Raw genomic sequence first — 18654 nt, 5'->3', positions numbered from 1 at the left:
TGTAAAGCCCAATTTTGGCAAGAATACACTCTTGGCAGAAGCCCTCAGAAACCATATGTGAAAATTCGTTGACAGTCTTTTACACAAACTGCTGTACACATTCCTTTTCCAGGCAATGGTACAGTGAATCAAGGACCAAAAATGTCAGATTTTTATTTTAAATTCATAGGCCAGATATATTTAACCATTACTTATTTATATTTAATTTATCAAGCTGCTGGTCTGTAGAAGAAGCTGGGCCAAAGTGAGAGAGCAGAGAAAGCCTATGTGTTGGAAGAACACAGTCTCCTCCTTGCTCATTGCATTGTCTGAGCCCTCATCCCTTGAAATAGATGTCCAATTATGGTGGTGGCTGTCATGAATTCATCTACTTGATTTCCAAAGTCAGAGTTTATGAGACTTGTTTAAACAAAAGAGAATCAACCCATCACTAGTTATCTTGTAAGTCCTTTCTCTCTTGCAAATAAAATGTAGACCTTGTTGGACTGTGAGCTGAAAATTTAATTGATTTGACTGTGAAGATAGTCAATTGGATAAACCAGAGTGGGTAGGACAGTTTCAGAAAGAGGAGAAAGAGAGTATGTTAGAAAGTCTCTCTCTCTCTCTCTCTCTCTCTCTCTCTCTCTCTCTCTCTCTCACACACACACACACACACACAAACACAACACTAGTGAGTAACTAATGGATCAGTAAATGTTTCTATAATGTATCAGATCTAGTTATTACATCAGGTAGGGTGGAAGCTCATAAACAAAATAACGAAAGTTTTAGTATATTCAAGTGCATGTCCTTTCATGTATATATGGCCCACTTGGGCAAAAGTGAAGATCCGAACAATAAAGTTATGCTAGTTTGGGGTTTTTGTTTGTTTGTTTGTTGTTGTCGTTCTTGTTTAGTTTTTGGGTGGGTTAGCTGACATGCATAGTCATTAGTTCAAAGCAGACCACATAGAAATGTGCCCAATACTCTGGACTAAATTTCCAGGCTAAAGATGAATTATCCTTGCCTTGTCCAACTGGACCTGCTCTGCTATGCTAATTCCAAAGAAGACATGTGCTCCATCTGTTTGTATGGCACATTTTCTTCTACACAGAATGATAACAGATACTTGCTTATAGAATTCTGTAGTTAGAGACACCAAGGAAAGAAGCTATGTTTTTCTAAGTGACACAGTCCTAAGTCCTGTACATGTATGTACCTAAGAGCCCTGACAGCTAATAGAGTGTATTTGATTATCCCTAGTTAAAAGTAGCTTTGGTCATCACATGATCCACCAATCCACTGCTAGACTTCTGTTAGGGGTATCCTTGAGACTTAGTCTAGTCTTATATTCAAGTAGCATTAGTAGGTCTCTCTGTAAGGAAATATAACTGCAGAAGGTACTGGTGATGACTTCCTACATATATAACTTCATGTTAGCAAGGAATGGCTGCTAAAACTTGTGAGCAAAGTTTCTGACCAAACTGTTTTAACCTTGGAAAACTATGTCAGTTTCATATTTATACCTTGGATGAGCTTTAATATTTAACAAAGGTAATAGAATTCATTTTAAAATATAAAATAAAACTTAGATAAAAATATTTTAGTTATACTACTGATTGAAAACTTGATTTTACTCAGCATTTAATTACACTTACATGTAAACAACTTTAGGAAAATAGCATGGAGGATTAGGATATTTTTTTACATATGCAACATCCATTGAAATTTTTAACATGAGGGAACAGAGAAAAACACCTGTTATCATAGTCTCGTTTTACCTGATCATCTACAGCATCTGTAGTAGTCTCAATAGGAATGGCCCCCATAGGCTCTTAGATTTGAATGCTTGGTCTTTAGGGAATGGCACTACTTGACAGGGAATAGGTTTTGTGGCATTGTTGGAGTAGGTATGGTCTTATGGGAAGAAGTGTTCCACTGGGAAGGTTGCTTTGAGGTTTCAAATACTCAAACCGGGCCCAGTGCTCTCTATTTTTTTATTGCTTATTCATCCAGATGCAGTTCCTCCAGTCTTCTCTCTGGCTGCCTGCAACCATGCTGCCAGGCATGATGATAAGAGACTAAGCCTCTAAAACTAAACCAGTGTTAGAAGGAGGTCGCTTGTTTGTTCCTGGTCATTTAACTCCGAAATAATTACACATAAACTGTATTGATTAAATAACTGTTTGGCCCACTAGCTCTAGCTTCTTATTGACTAACTCTTACATCTTAATTTAACCCATTTCCTTTAATCTGTGGATCACCATGAGGTTGTGACTTACCAGCAAAATTTCGGCATGTCTGACTCCATGGCATCTCTCTGACTCTGCCCTTCTTCCCCCTGGAATTCTGCTTAGTTTTCACCACCTAGCTCTGTTCTGCCCTATTAACAGGCCAAGGCACATTTCTTTATTCATTAATGATAATAACAGCATACAGAGGGAAATCTCACATCACCTTCCCTTTTCTATTTAAATAAAAAGGGAGACTTTAATTTTAACATAGTAAAATTACATATAACAAAACAGTTATCAATCAAGAATTACAGTTACAACATTTATATCTACTTTATCTTTTGTCATAACTAAGGAAAACTGTAATAACTATCCATCCTTCAACTCCATCAAAGATTTCAGAAGGAGTCTAAGTAAATAGGAAGTGCATTGTAAGCAACTTCCAAAACTCTAGAATTGACAGAGACATCTTACTACCTGGACAGTCACCCAACATTCTTCTGTATGTTTGGGGCATCCATCTTCAGTCTACAGGCCCATAGAATCCAGGATACTTTTCCATGAAGCAGGAAATTTCCAAGACAGTTCCATCTATATTGGCAGTTTGTCAGTCACTTTCTTCTGTGTCCTACAGAAGGTTTTGAAGACTCTCATGTAGCAGGAACCCCAAAAGACCATCTCACCTTTAGTCAAGTTTAGCAGTCTGTGGGCCCTGCATGTCCAGTTCATCAAGTAGTCCAGGCAAGAGCAGTTTCTTGCCAAAATGGCTAACCAACTCCCTAAGGAGCCTCTTTGATGCCCATCTTTCTCTTGAAGTAGCTTGTGCTGCCAGGAGAAGATGGGTCTCATTGCTATGAAAAGTCCTAAGTTATTAAAACATTTTAAATGCCATATTCTAAATATATCTGAAAGATTTGAAGAATACATATTTAAGTGAAATATATCTCTATAATCTAGAATATCTAACAAACATGACTACATGCTTGACTACTATATTTTTAAATGAACTGCACAAACACAATACCTTAATTAAGAACAGAAATATACATATAACAAAATTGACCTTAAGTTTGTATCAATAAACAAAGATTCATTACAGTGAAAATCTCTATAGTATATTCCTCTTTAAATGTAAAGAAACACTTATAGACAATATTTGGGAATATGACCATGGTTTTCACCATACTGCTTCCTGCTGATTGTTGGAAGTCATGATACCTTTATAATATACCTGCTGGTGTAACTTAACAGCCCATACAATGAAATGTCTCTCTCTACTTAGCTCCTTTATGATGGAGGAAGGTAATTGGCTAATAAAGGCACTGCCCTGGCCCGTTTAATTGGTTAGAGGATAGGTGGGAGGAGAAAACAGGACAGAACGCTGGGAGGAAGAGGAAGTGAGGTCAGAGACTCCACAGCTCTGCTCTCTCGGGAGCAGACGCCTCAGAGAGAGACACCATGCCCCACTCCCGGCATGAAGCTCCGACCCAGGATGGACTAGGCTAGAATCTTCCCGGTAAGACCGGTTCTCACAGATTATTAGAGATGGGTTGATCGGGATGTGAGAATTAGCCTGTAAGTGCTAGAGCTAAAGGACCAAGCAGTGCTTAAAAGAATACAGTGTCTGTGTAATTATTTTGGGGCATAAGCTAGCCATGTTGGCGGCCGGGTGTGGGGGACGCAGCCCTGCCACCCCATATTACTACACCTTTACAGTCAAAAAATCAAATAAAACACAATAATATGTATAATTCAAACTCCCTGTGTATTCTCCTTCTCTATGTGGCTTATTTTTCTCTACTAATTCTTAATATTTATTTTAATACCTTTACTCCTTTAATCTATGACTGTCTGTACTCTGTCTCTTTAAATACTTGATTTTTTTTAAAAAAACTATTTACTTATTTTTATAACTCTCTGTATTCTTTTCTTCTCTCTCCCAAGCCTATGTACATTTTTCCAACACTGTGACCCATTTGGAGGTCTTTTATGTCTGAATCTGTCCTATTGTGTATATGTAATTTTTTTACTGTCCACGAGTACTTCTTCAAATACTAAGTGCTTCTTAAAACTTAAGCTGCATCATTACTATGGTATATAGGTACTTCCTTCTTGCCTGCCCATTCTAAACCTTAAGTTGCACCATTGCTATGGTATATACAGTACTATCTGCTTGTCCTTCCTGTCCAGCATGGTAGAGCCATTGGTACCCCTGAGAGCCACACACACAGCCCCACTTTCAGGCACACAGCTGATCCACATTTCCATCAAGCAAGCCACAGTACGCTGTTCATAAACCCCATCCAAATTCTCCATCTCCCAAAAGAGCCAGAGGTCACACTGGCAGCATGGCTCAGAGAGATAGCATTTTAAAACAGTGTGGCTTTTTTGCTATCTCTGAGTCAGGAAAAGCTCTCTTAAAGGAGCTGCTGCATGCTGCCAGCAAACAGCAAGAAGCTGTGTTAAACCCTGTATTTTTGCTTCTAGAATTCCTTTTCAAACTCTCTCAGGTTTTAAGTGGATTTTAGTTGACCACATGGGTGCCAATTTGTTGGAAGGAGGCCACTTTTTCATCCTGGTCACCCAGAACTAAAATAATCAAACAAACCAGCCCCAATTTAATGCTTTCTTTTGAACGAGTTGATAATGTCATGATGTCTCTCATAGCAATAAAACATCTACAAAAACAAATTATGGGACTTTCATTCTATAGTTGTTTAGATATACATCCTATCACTGTTAAATTTTGTAATTCAGACTCTTATTGTGGCTATTAAAGGAATATATTTCTGGTTTTGAGATTTTTTATTTTTCATAATGTTCCCACAGAAATACATTAAGTAGGGGAGTACATATTAACCTTGTGATGTCATGTTTATAATCTCGTTCTCCACCTTCTGTATCCTCAATTTGTATGGCCATTATTTCACTGATAAACTCCACTAATGCCCTGCTCAGCTCTGCTAAAGGAGAAATTTGGAGATCCTTTAATCTCTTAATCTCTTCCAAGATTAAATGATTTCTGTGTTTTGTGGATTCTGATTAATAAGCATTTCATAAACCCAATTATTGTTTTCTATCTCAGGTTATGTTTTATAACAGCTTCTTCTGAGATTAAAACCTTCCATTTTGGGGAGAAGTTCCTTAATATATAGGTTGTTACAAAGGAGGTAACACAGGAAGGAAATTCTAAGAGTACCTGAAACTGTTTTCTGCAGAGAAACCCCTTAAACATGGGGAATAAACAACTCACAAGCCACCCCAAGTCCCTGAAATTGACCAGTTACATTAGGACACATCTCTTTCCAATCATATATAGGTAGTAAAGACTACTGAGAAACACTTTCAGGCAAGCTGAACTGCTGGAAGAAAAAAATTAGGCAAGCTGCCTGCAAGAAGCAGAGACTAACTGAGCTGACCGGAGGAGACTCACAGAAAACCAACTACTTGGAAATGACACTATCAAACATTTTGGGCTGTCTGGATATGGTACATCAAGCTCTCAGTTTCCACACACTGTGAGACATGATCTATGCTGGGGTAGGCTTAGAGGACACACCTATCTTTGAGTCATTTCTGCTTCCGTAAGTAACACTACACCCATATTTCTGTAAACAGAACTCACAAAGTTCATGCATTAACCAAGTTGGGCTTTGCTGGTATCCTTGCCTTGGTCTGTCATCAATCGGTTCCCTTTCTGGGGTGAGTAGATGTTTGTTTATATTTACTCAAGAATAGTTTCGCACAACATATTTCTATCAATGATCACTTGGAAATTAGTCTTATCATTTAAAACATTTCCTATTTTTCTTTTTATTGATTCTTTGTGAATTTGTATCACCCATCCCAATCCCACTCATCTCCCCATCCCTCCATATCTCCCTTCTGCCTCTGCAATATCCCGTGCTCCTCTCCCCAAATCAGCAAGCAAATGAAAATCTCACGATGGAGTTATGGTGTACCATTTGTGTTACATAGTATATCCTTTTGCCCAAGCAGTTTTATTTAAAAATGTCCATTGCATTAAGTCATTGGACTGGTTTGAGGTCTTTGGTTTCTGCTAGGCTCTTAATACTGGATCCTCACAGGGCCTCCTCTTGGATATCCAGTTGTTGTTCTATGTCAAGGAGATCCTGCAGGTTTGATTACGCAGAGGCAGTCTAGGCAAGGGTCAGGGATAACAGTCCCACACTCCCCAGGAAAAGAGCTTGACACACTCCTCACCCACTCAAAATCACCAAGGCTTCACGGGTGAGGTGCAGGGCCTACTCTCCCAGGTGTAGCTGACAAGGGATGAGACAAGTTATCCCTCTATCTTCCACTTGACCAGAGATGGGACTAGCACTCCCAAGCTCATGCCCTCTAGTCAGCTCTGAGACATCAATATGACCTCCAGTGTCAGTAGAGACCACAAACATCCATTAAAATGTTCATGTAGTAAAAACTGGCATGGACATTAACACAGACCACAGTAATGTCGGATTCCTCTCTGTATGCTGTGAATGTTTTATTACCATTGGATAATAAAGAAACTGCTTTGGCCCATGACAGAGCAGAATACAGCTTGGCAGGAAAACTCAGCTAAATTCAGGGAGAAAGAAAGCAGAGTCAGGAAGACACCATGTAGCCACCCAAGAATCAAGATGTGAGGTAATAAACATGAGCCTTGTTGTAAAATATAAAATAATAGAAATAGGTTAATTTAAGATACAAGAGCTAACTAGGAATACGCCTGAGCCATTGGCCAAACAATCTCCCATTTCATCTCTCTCCATAGCACACAGCTGCTGTTCTCTTTCTCTCCCATCTATCAATCATGTACTCTATTTTCTCATCCTTACACTATATATTTGTGACACAAGCTCTCATGTGTCTTCTGGGTTGCTAGTCATATCATAACCACAGAATCTTTTCTCTGAGCTTTGTGAATCGTTGTTGCCTGGTTTTGTGGAGTCCATCCTCCATGCTCTTTCGTCTCCGAGAACTTAGATTGTCTCCCAGTTTCTTGATTTTCCATAGTGTGCTATATATTATAACATCCATGGCTCAGATAGGTACATCTGGCAAATTCCTATTTTTGGAGTAGGTTTGGATCCTAGCTCAATTTACTTCTTCTGAGAAACTTTAACTCCCCTACTCAAACTATACAGACTAATTTTTTTATTGGATGATTTCTACCACTATGAAAGAAATTTATTATATATAGTCATATATATTATTTCTTTACTTCACAATAACAGCTGTAGATTCTATAAGAAATGACAGACTAATTATAAAACATGTTCAAGGTCACACAGATTGACTTTAGTAGAGTAAAAATTACAATCCATATGCTCTGAAACACAAAAATAGTCAGACACATAACCTCTGAATAATGCTAAAAACAGTCATTCATAAATATATAATTGTTACCAAGTGCAATTGACTTGTTCTGCAAAGGACAGATAGGCTATTTTTTTCTAGTTTTTTTTTTTTAATAAGAAATGAGAGTTTGGATCAAAAGGGGCTTTCTTTTGAAAGTGAAATTGCTTTTAAAGACATTATAAACATTTTTAACCAAAACTCATCCTCATAAATAAAATATACTGAGCTCTCTTTGTTGAACCTTAGACACTTTTGTACATTCATATGGCATCTTCAAAGTTCTCTTTTCTACTTCATAACATCATTTATCTTCTCCTAAGTTAACTAGTACACAGCTCCCGTTTCCATAAATTTTATTCAAATTATTCTGCCGATTAAGTGTAAAAGGATTTAGTGGACTTAAAGTGTCAGTTATAATTTTCATAAGAAAACTTTTTACATTATTTATTCATTTTATTAATTATTTAACTTATATTAGAAAGGAATGTTTCTTTTAAAGTATTTTAAAAATGTTTTTGAACAGAAATATAATTACATCTTCCTTCCCATCTGATTTCTCCCTCAAATTATTCTGTTGTTATCCCCTTAATATCCTTCAGTTATCTTATTATTTTAGATAGAACTTCAAGTACACAATTGAATAAATATGGAGAAAGTAGACAATCTTGTATGTTACTGATTTTAGTGAAATTAGATTTTGGTTTTTCCCATTTAATTTGATGTTGGCTAAGGGCTTGCTGTAAAACATGTTTATTATGTTTAGGTATGTCTCTTGGTTCACTAATATCTCCAGGACTTTTTCATGAAGTGATGCTGAATTTTATTAAAGGCTTTTTTATCTAATAAGATGATCATGTGGGTTCTTTTCCTTCACTTTGTTTATATAGTGGATTGCATATACCTATTATCATATATTGAACCATCCTGGTATCTCTGGAATGAAGCCCTCTTGATCACGGTGAATGATCTTTTTGATATGTTCTTTGACCAAGTTTGCAAATATTTTATTGAGTATTATTGCATATATGTTCATAGGGAAAATTGTTCTGTATTCTCTTTATATGTTGAATCTTTATGTGGCTTGAGTATCAGGGTAAGTGTGGCCTCATAGAATAAATTGAGCAGTATTCCTACTGTTTGTATTTGGTGGAATAATTTGAAAGGTATTGGCATCAATTCTTCTTTGAAAATCTGATAGAATTCTGTACTGAAAAATTTGGCTTGGCCTTTAATTAGTTGTAAGGCTTTTTAATGCCTATTTCTATTTTCTTAAGGACTTTAGATATATTTAATTTTTTTGATGTTTATTTAACTTTGGTAAGTGGTACCAATTGAGAAAATTATCTATTGTTTTTAGACTTTCTAATTTGTTGGAGTAAAGTTTTTACAGTATCTTTTTATGATTATTTGGATTTCCTCAGTGTCTGTTACTATGTCTCCATTTTTGTTTGGCTTTTGTTAACTTGGATGTGTTTTCTCTCCCTTTAAGTTTGCTTATGCATGGGTTTGTCTACCTTGTTGATTTTCTCCAAGAACAAACCCTTCATTTCAGTGATTCATTGTATTGTTCTATTTGCATATACTTTATTGATTTCACCCCTCAGTTTGATTATTCCTTGATGTCTCCTCTTGGGTGTCATTACTTCTTTTATCCTAGAGATTCCAGCTCTGCTGTTAAGTTGCTAGTACAAAATCTCTTCAAATTTTCTATTTAAGCCCTTAGTGCTATGAACTTTCCTTTTAGTACAGGTTTCACTGTATCCCATTTGTTTGGGTATGCTGTGTATTTATTTTCATTGAATTCTAGAACTTCATTTATTTATTTATTAATTAAAGATTTCTGTCTATTCCCCGACACCACTTCCCATTTACCTCCCCCTCCCCCAATCAAGCCCCCCTCCCTCATTAGCCCAAAGAGCAATCAGGGTTCCTTGCCCTGTGGGAAGTCCAAGGACCACCCACCTCCATCCAGGTCTAGTAAGGTGAGCATCCAAACAGCCTAGGCTCCCACAAAGCCAGTACGTGCAGTAGGATCAAAAACCCATTGTCATTGTTCTTGAGTTCTCAGTAGTCCTCATTGTCCTCTATGTTCAGCGAGTCCGGTTTATCCCAGGCTTTTTCAGACCCAGGCTTTATTGCCTTCTTTGTTTCTGTCTTTATCCAATTATCATCCAATAGAGAACTGTCTAGTTTCTGTGAGTTTTAAGCTTTCTGCTGTTTCTTTATTTGTTGATAACCAGGTTTATTCTGTGGTGATCTGACTGAATGAAAGGAGGTATTTCACTTTTTATATCTACTGATACTTATTTTAGGTCCAATTACGTATTCAGTTCACCCCAAGAATGTTCCATGGGGTGCAGAGTAGAAGGTGTATTATTTTGTGTGAGGGTGAAATTTTCTATAAATATATATTAGGTCCATTTGGTTTATAACATCTGTTAGCTCTAGTATTTCTCTGTTTAGATTTTATCTGAACAATCTGTCCATTTGTCCGTGTGTGGTATTGGGTATTGAAGTATCCCACTATCAGTGTGTGTGGGTCAATATATGACCTAAGTTGTAGCAGTGTTATTTTTATAAACTTGGGTCCCTTGTGTGGTGGGGAATAGATATTAAGAAATACAAAGTCATCTTGGTGTATTTTTCCATTGATGAGTATGTAGTCTGTTTATCTCTTTTCATTAGTTTTGGTTTGAAGTCTATTTTTTTTTAGATATTAAAATGGTTATATAAGCTTGCTTCTTAGGTCAGTTTTCTTGGCATATCTTTTTCCACCTCTTACCCTGAGGTTATATCTATCCTAGATGTTGAGGGATACTTCTTAGATGCAACTGAAGGATGAATCCTACTTTTACTTCCAATCTGTTAACCTGTGTCATTTTATTGGGAAATTGACACCACTGATATGAAGAGATATCGGTGATATTAGTGACCAATGATTGTTGATTCCTGTTGTTTTGATGTGTGTGTGTGTGTGTGTGTGTGTATGTATGTTTCACTTCTTCTGATACTTTCCTTGTGAGATTATTTCTTTCCTGTGTTTCTTTGTGTCATCAACATCCTTATGATGGAGTCTCCTTCTCTTTGCATTCTTCTTTAATTTCCTGTAGTTGCTGGTCAAGGATTGAGGACTCATGAAATTTCCTTTTCAACTAGCATGTCCATTGGTGTCATTCTTGTTCAGGTTTTATTTAGGAAGACAGGATAATGAGAATTCATACATATATCTGGGTGTTTCTAGAAGGTGAAATCTCACAGTAAACTTACTGTTCCTCTGGCTCATGCAATCTTTTGCTCCTTACCTTCACTATGATCCATGATACCTATGTGCAGGGGTCATATGTTAGATGTGTCAGCTGGGATACATCTGGAGACATAAGGACACTTGTTCATTGCATTTTAATTGGCTTGCTTTTCTGCAGTAGTCTTCATTTGTTGCAAAGAGATGTTTCTTTGATGATGAATGAAACCAATAGTTTTTCTATGAGTATAAGCCTAACCCTAACCTTAACTATTTAAGTAGTTAGGAATCATGTTGGTGTAGTAAAGTAGCAGTTCAATATTCTCTTTCACTAGTCCTAGGTAGTTTGTTAGGTTTCTAGTGCTAAGCATGCTTTCCTTTTTGTTCAGTGGGCCTTAAGTTCAATTAAATAGCTATTGGTTAACTACAAAGATGTACATGCTACTACTATAATCTTAGGATAGCTTGGCATACTGCTTATTGAGTTTATAGGCATTATAGCTAGGTATGTCAATTGGTTACTTTTCTCCCTTGGAACTTTTTATGGCATGCTCTGGTACCATGGAAACTTGTCCTCAGATAGGAAGCTTCCAGGTGATAACCAGCTCAGATCTAGTATACATTTCTTAATGATATCTTCACTCATGTGTTGTTCTTTTCCTCAACTGTTATCCCTCATTACTTCTCCCCATATGTAGCTGATTCCCTTTCTTTACTATGAAACAGCTAAATCTCATGAATCTGGGAAATGGTAATATAGGGAGGGTCGAGTGCTGAATGGGGTGAAAGGGAAATGATTAAGGATGGAGTAAAAAAGTTAGTGTATGTTCTATAAATCCTATACATATATGAGATGTCAAAGAGCTAACTTAATAAACAACACACACACACACACACACACACACACACACACACTATAAAATTAAGAAGTATGTGTCTCCAGGAATAACAAGATTCATTTTTGGAAGTAACTTTCCGTCCAGAATTTGTCTTAAACCTAAATAAATATTAACATGTTCATCAAAACATTCCTGTTCTGGTTAGAAATTACTTTTTTTCTTTAAAAATAATGTTGCCATTCTATAACAATACAAAACATATGATTTTTCTAGTACTAGTCTGTTTCTACCAAAAGCAGCTCACTAGTATTTTAGTGTCTCTCATTCTCCAGTTTGCTGGGAATTTTCAACTTCAGAATCAAGAAAACACACACACACACACACACACACACACACACACACAAAGACTGCTAATAGAAATTGAAAGAAACCATGGGATGCCCTCTTTCCCCTTTACTGAATTTTAAATCATTTATTAAAATGATCTAATATGATATCATCTTCCACTAAACTCATAGAACTATTAGAAAGCTATTCTTGTGCTGTCATTTTTAATTTATTATAAAGTTTATTATCACACATAACCTAGAGTTATCAAGAGAAAGCACTGTTGTTAACAACTACTGATTGATTGACAAGCAGTATATCACTTGCACGTTGTACAGAATTGAGACAGCAAGGCAAAGAGAGAAAAGAATCTCTCTTATCATACTCAAAAGTTGATTATTATGAAAAGTGACATACTCAGTGACATGACTTCTTCCCAAAGCATAAAGCATGAACAAAAATTGCAACAAAAGTCAAAGTATTCTGGAGTTACAACACATTTTGATATTCATTATGGGTTATGAGTACGTTAAAGTCAACACTAACAGTGCTAACAGCTAAACTCTATTTTGGAATGTGTCATGTTATGAATAATAAGTTTTTCACATACAAATTAATATATATTAACGTAATTCATAATTTTGTGTCACCTGCAGTTTAGGGTCATGTTGTTTGATTTTAGGTCATGAAAGTTGGTTATGTAAATCGCACAGACACATGCACACACACAGAAAGAGAGAGAGAGAGAGAGAGAGAGAGAGAGAGAGAGAGAGAGAGAGAACCAATGCAATTATAAAAGCTAGCCTCTTCTCCCATGGGCCACTTGAAACTGGTTGAAATTTTCCATGCAATCTTTGTTCTAGCCATTAAAATGAAACATTCACCTCTCCCTGGGATTTCAGAGATGGAGTCAAAGTGGCTGTATTTCATGATGCACACATTGATCTGGGAGAGGAGATGTCATGAGAGAATGGCATTTCCCATCCAGAGCTTAATGTGAGGGAGAAATCACGCTGCTGCTGAAGGGCTAGTGTTAATCACATTAAATAATTCCTCTCTACTACTTACTCACTCACTCACTCACTGCAACTCAGTTTTATTTGAGCAAACAACACAATTTTGTAGCTTATTTACAGTTGAACTCTTCTATCTTTGGGTTAAGATGCATTTACTTAGTCTTTCCTCACTTACTGTTTTTAATCATCTTTCAAAGCTTTGATGAAATTTGCACCTGAAAATATTTCTTCTAATATAAGTATCATCACATATATTTTGATTTCTTTATATAATAGGTACGGGATACTTTTTGTGAGTGATAATTTATTTTTTGTGTATATCTCAAGAATATGCTCTACAAACAGATGTTATATACTATTATATGTACATGTATTAATCTATGTTGTATATGTATATATCTATGTATAGTGAAGATATTTTAAGTGTTTTAATGTGTTTGTTTCACTGAAAATCAACTTTACACAACTCAAACAATATAATAAGCTCTCGGCGTACAACACTGAACTAAGTCATTTGAAACAGTTCTTTTTTTTAATTTTTTTTTTATTGAGAAAAGGAAAAAAAAGTTTCCGCCTCCTTATAGCCTCCCATTTCCCTCTCCCTCCTCCCACCCTTCTCCCCCTCCCCCCACTCCTCTCCCCCTCCCTCTCCAGTCCAATGAGCAGTCAGGGTTCCCTGCCCTGTGGAAAGTCCAAGGTCCACCTCCCTCTGTCCATGTCTAGGAAGGTGAACATCCAAACTGGCTAGGCTCCCAAAAAGCCAGAACAAGAAATTGGATGAAAACCCTGTTCCATTGTCCTTGGCTTCTCATAAGCCCTCATTGTTCGCCATGTTCAGAGAGTTAGGTTTTATCCCATGCTTGTTCAGTCACAGTCCACCTGGGCTTGGTGAGCTCCCAATAGATCAGCCCCACTGTCTCAGTGGGTGAGTGCACCCCTCGTGGTCCTGACTTCCTTGCTCATGTTCTCCCTCCTTCTGCTCCTCCTTGGGACTTTGGGAGCTCAGTCCAGTGCTCCAGTGTGGGTCTCTGTCTCTATCTCCATCCATCACCAGATAAAGGTTCTATGGTGATATGAAGATATTCGTCAGTATTGCTATAGGATAGGGTCATTTCAGGTTCCCTATCCTTAGCTGCCCAAGGAACTAACTGGGGACATCGCCTTGGGCTCCTGGGAGCCACTCTTGGTTCAAGTCTCTTGCCAACTCTAAGGTGGCTCCCTTAACTAAGAATTGTGCTTCCTTGTTCCCCTATCCAACCTTCCTTTTTTCCAATCATCCTGTTTCCCCAAGTTCCCCCCATCCTCCCCTTCTCACATCTCTCTCCCCATCTCCCCTTACCCCCATCCCATTCCACCCCCAAGATCCCAATTTTCTCCCCGGCAATTTTGTCTACTTCCCATAGCCAAGAGGATAACTATATGTTTTTCCTTGGGTTCACCTTCTTATTTAGCTTCTTTAGGTTCACCAATTATAGACTCCGTGACCTTTACTTATGGCTAGAAACCAATTATGAGTGAGTACATCCCATGTTCATCTTTTTGGGTCTGGGTTACCTCACTCAGGATAGTGTTTTCTATTTCCATCAATTTGCATGCAAAATTCGAGAAGTCATTGTTTTTTACCGCAGCGTAGTACTCTACTGTGTATATATTCCACACTTTCTTCATCCATTCTTCCATTGAAGGGCATCTAGGTTGTTTCCAGTTTCTGACTATTACAAATAATACTGCTATGAACATAGTTGAACAAATGCTTTTGTCATATGAAAGGGCATCTCTTGGGTATATTTCCAAGAGTGGTATGGCTGGGTCCAGTGGTAGGTTGATCCCGAATTTCCTGAGTAACTGAAACACTGATTTCCAAAGTGGTTGCACAAGATTGCATTCCCACCAGCAATGGATGAGGGTACCCCTTCCTCCACAGCCTCTCTAGCACAGGCTATCATTGGTGTTTTTGATTTTAGCCATTCTGACAGGTGTAAGATGATAATCACCCTCTCACTGTTCACTGATATGGTGTTTAATCCAGTGTGGTAATTTTTATTTTTTCTCTTCCTTTATTTTCCTTAAATTTGAATAACTTATCAGCTCAAATATTTTATAAATACTTATGTAACAGTGCTTGCAGTGAAACATACTTTTAGTTTTCCTGACATTTTAATGACTTTAGTGTTGAAAAATAAAAAGTAAACAAAAACAGTTATTATTATATAAGGGTGAATTTTTTTTTTACTTTTAATCTTGGCTTTGTTAGTTCTAACTAAACTTATTTTGGTCTTTTGATTTATAAGTCATATTTTGTTAAATTTTTGAGCTTAATTATAATTTCCTTTTTTAATTTTTTTAATTTTTTTTATTAAAAATTTCTACCTCCTCCCCGCCTCCATTTTCCCTCCCCCTACTCCCCTCCCTCTTCCTCTCCAGTCCAAAGAGCAGTCAGGGTTCCCTGCCCTGTGGGATGTCCAAGGACCTCCCTCCTCCATCCAGGTCTAGGAAGGTGAGCATCCAAACTGGTTAGGCTCCCACAAAGCCAGTACATCAGTAGGATCAAAACCCAGTGCCATTGTTCTTGGCTTCTCAGCAGCCCTCATTGTCCACCATGTTCAGAGAGTCCGGTTTTATCCCATGATTTTTCAGTGCCAGTCCAGCTGTCCTTGGTGAGCTCCCATTAGATCAGCCCCACCATCTCAGTGGGTGGGTACACCTCTCGTGGTCCTGACTTCCATTTGCATAAATAATCCACTCCATTCAAAAAAAACCATTGAGTAATTTACTCATTTGGAGATAGTTATTGTAAAACCATAGAGGAAAATTCTAATAAAATAGTATTAGAGACTGGGAGGCTGAGGGGTTATGAATAACTGATGCTTTATTAATCTTCAGCCTAAGTTTCATGTTCTTTCTTGATGCTAGCAATTGCGAGTGAGAAACTCCAGTCCTATACTTGTGTTGTATGCTGCTAGAGTTATTTAGGAATCCAGTGTTCTGAACATGTTTAATGTCACAAAGTACAAGTTAGTCTAATATAGTTAAAATTATATTATTTAAAAGTGTCAAGTCTTTGTTTATCCAACATGAACAGAATTTGCTTTGTTCCTTGCTTAATAATATAACATAGTGGTCTATGAATGTTAATCACTGGTCTATTATGTTCAGCCCCCTCAGAGATCAACGAACTCAATTCTGAGCAAAAAGTTGACCTTTTTAGTAATGGCAGTGTCTATTTCTACTTCAACAGAAATGCCTTTAAGGTGATGAATTTTCACATTTGAAGGATTATTTGAAATTCTCTGGTTGATGTGCTGAATGGGACTCTAAGCACTCAAGTGCTGTCTAGAGCGTATGGATGCTAAATCTTCTGCTATGGTGAGGGGGGAGTCACAGAAACTTTAGTGACTGTGTCCTTAAGATCCCTTTTTTTTGTGACCACAGGTTCTATAAAGGAAAGGTAAAGATCCTTATTTGTCAACAAAACATTTCTAGCTGATATTTATAAAGATAAAAATTGAAGATGGAGACAAAATATGATTATAATGTCTATTTGTTAAATAAATGATTCCTTTATGATATGAAAAGTATAAAAAATTTTCATATAATTTAAATTTATATTAGGCATTTTTATTTGTATATTATAAAAAAAATATAACTGATGTCCAGACATTGAAAAACTTCCTAATGTCACTATAGAAACATGATATAACTCTCACACCCCTTTGTGCTGGATCCCAGAACTCATCAGCTGTATTGCCATGTTTCTTCCTTACATGTTTTCTAGAAAACTGAAGATTGGCCATGGCAGTTTCTACCCATTTTCCCTGACTCTTTTTAATCTTTATGCTGAAGTATGCAGCTCTAGCCATACATTTTGCTGGTTCTACAAGAGAGTACAGAGCACATTTACTAACTTTTATTGACTATTTCTTATTGTCAGATACTAATAGCTTCTCTTTTATTTTACTTATTAGAAATAGTATTTAAGTAATAGTCTTGTAAATGCTTTCATTTGATCTGTGTAAAGTTTAGAAAGGCTTTAAGCCTTAAAAATTCTAAAAGTAATATATTTTTATCTTACATTTTTACCCTGCCAAATTACTAACACATGGCACTTAACAGGCATTAGAGAAATTGATACTTCACCTGGTAGTACATGGCAACGTTCATACTTCTATTATTTTTTGACATTTGGATTTATAGTTACAACTAAATTTACCCATCTAATGAGTGATAAAGAATGTCTTCTGATAGTGTGATTTTCCATCTTCATAATGTTGGACATGTTTGCTCATAAGCATTGGCCATTAGACTTTCTTCTTCCATGAATTATGATGTTCTTTTTCTGCTTCTTGATTAATTAAAGTTTAAATTGTACTCCTTATATTTTCTTTACAATAACATTTTTTTTTACTTTTTAAAGTGTTGTACTTTAGTCTGATTTTATAATTTCTACCATTATTGCTACTTTTTATCATTCATAATTACTTATATTCCCCCTTTATTTTGTGATCTGTATCTTTATGTTGAAGTTAAAAAACTTCCTTTTATCTTAAAGTCCTAAATAATGCCTTTATGTTGTTATAAAATAGAAAAAAAATCTTTAACTTTATGTTATTTTTTACAAGAGGGATAATTTTTGTGTTTGCAATCAGGCAATATTCTTCTTTTCTTCAATGTGGACATTTTATTGTCTCCCCCAACCTTGAAAACTTAGTAAACCCATGGTGAACTTCAGTTCACCTATGCTTCCTTCAGTTGTCCCTCATACCTTGATGTGTCTCCCAAATTCTCCTAGAGAAAATGATACTCATCAGACCTTTTGTATGAGATGTAGTTCATCATAGTGGGGGAATACAGTCCTGTCAATTCTCTACACCTAAGTTTTAGGATTCTTAAATATGACTGAGCTGCTAGAGTTTCATTATTTGGTTATACAAAATGTTAGCATATCAAGTTCAAATAACTGGAAAGACAATGTTCTATCATAATCATACAGTGGACATTTGCAAAAAAATATATATGATTTCAGAAGCCATATAACAATAACTTAATGTGATGTCGAACATCTCCCCATTTCATCTTCATGGTATCCAGATTTTTATTACTATGGCAAATATGTGAGAGAAATAAATTAAGGTTAAGAATATTTATTCGGTTCATGTCTATAGGTTTTGGTCCATAGTCTGTTGTCTGTATTGTTATAGATGTCCCATGAGCCTGAGATTATTTTTTCAGTAAGTGAGTAGATGCTCAAGGGGAGCCAGATGATGCCGCAAAACAAATCCACACCAGTTAAGAATTATGGATAATAAAAAGGTTATTTATTTGAGGGGAAAAACTTACAGGTCACCATCCCAAACAACACTCCTCTTGTTGCAAACAGGAAACGAAGAGTCTAAGCAGTGGGAAGCAAGAGAGAGAGAGAGAGAGAGTTCACAGTTCCTCTTCCTTTTTTAAAGTATAAGAGACCACACCCCAGTGGGCTGGTATCTTAAAGGCTATTGGCTGAAGCTTCCGCAGCATCCTTCCAGCAGAAAGACACACAAACATGTGGCCTGGAAACAAAGTATATCTTTCACAGCAGACCCCAATGAGGAAATTGTTCTTACTCCAATTAGTCTTCACCTGCATTTCTTCTCATTATGTAATAATATGCATCC

The sequence above is a fragment of the Microtus oregoni genome, unplaced genomic scaffold (genome assembly GCF_018167655.1).
Source record: "Microtus oregoni isolate MIOR12 unplaced genomic scaffold, Mior012 000023F_ref0000262, whole genome shotgun sequence".
Classification (NCBI taxonomy): Eukaryota; Metazoa; Chordata; class Mammalia; order Rodentia; family Cricetidae; genus Microtus; species Microtus oregoni.
Note: the sequence above shows the minus strand (reverse complement) of the source record.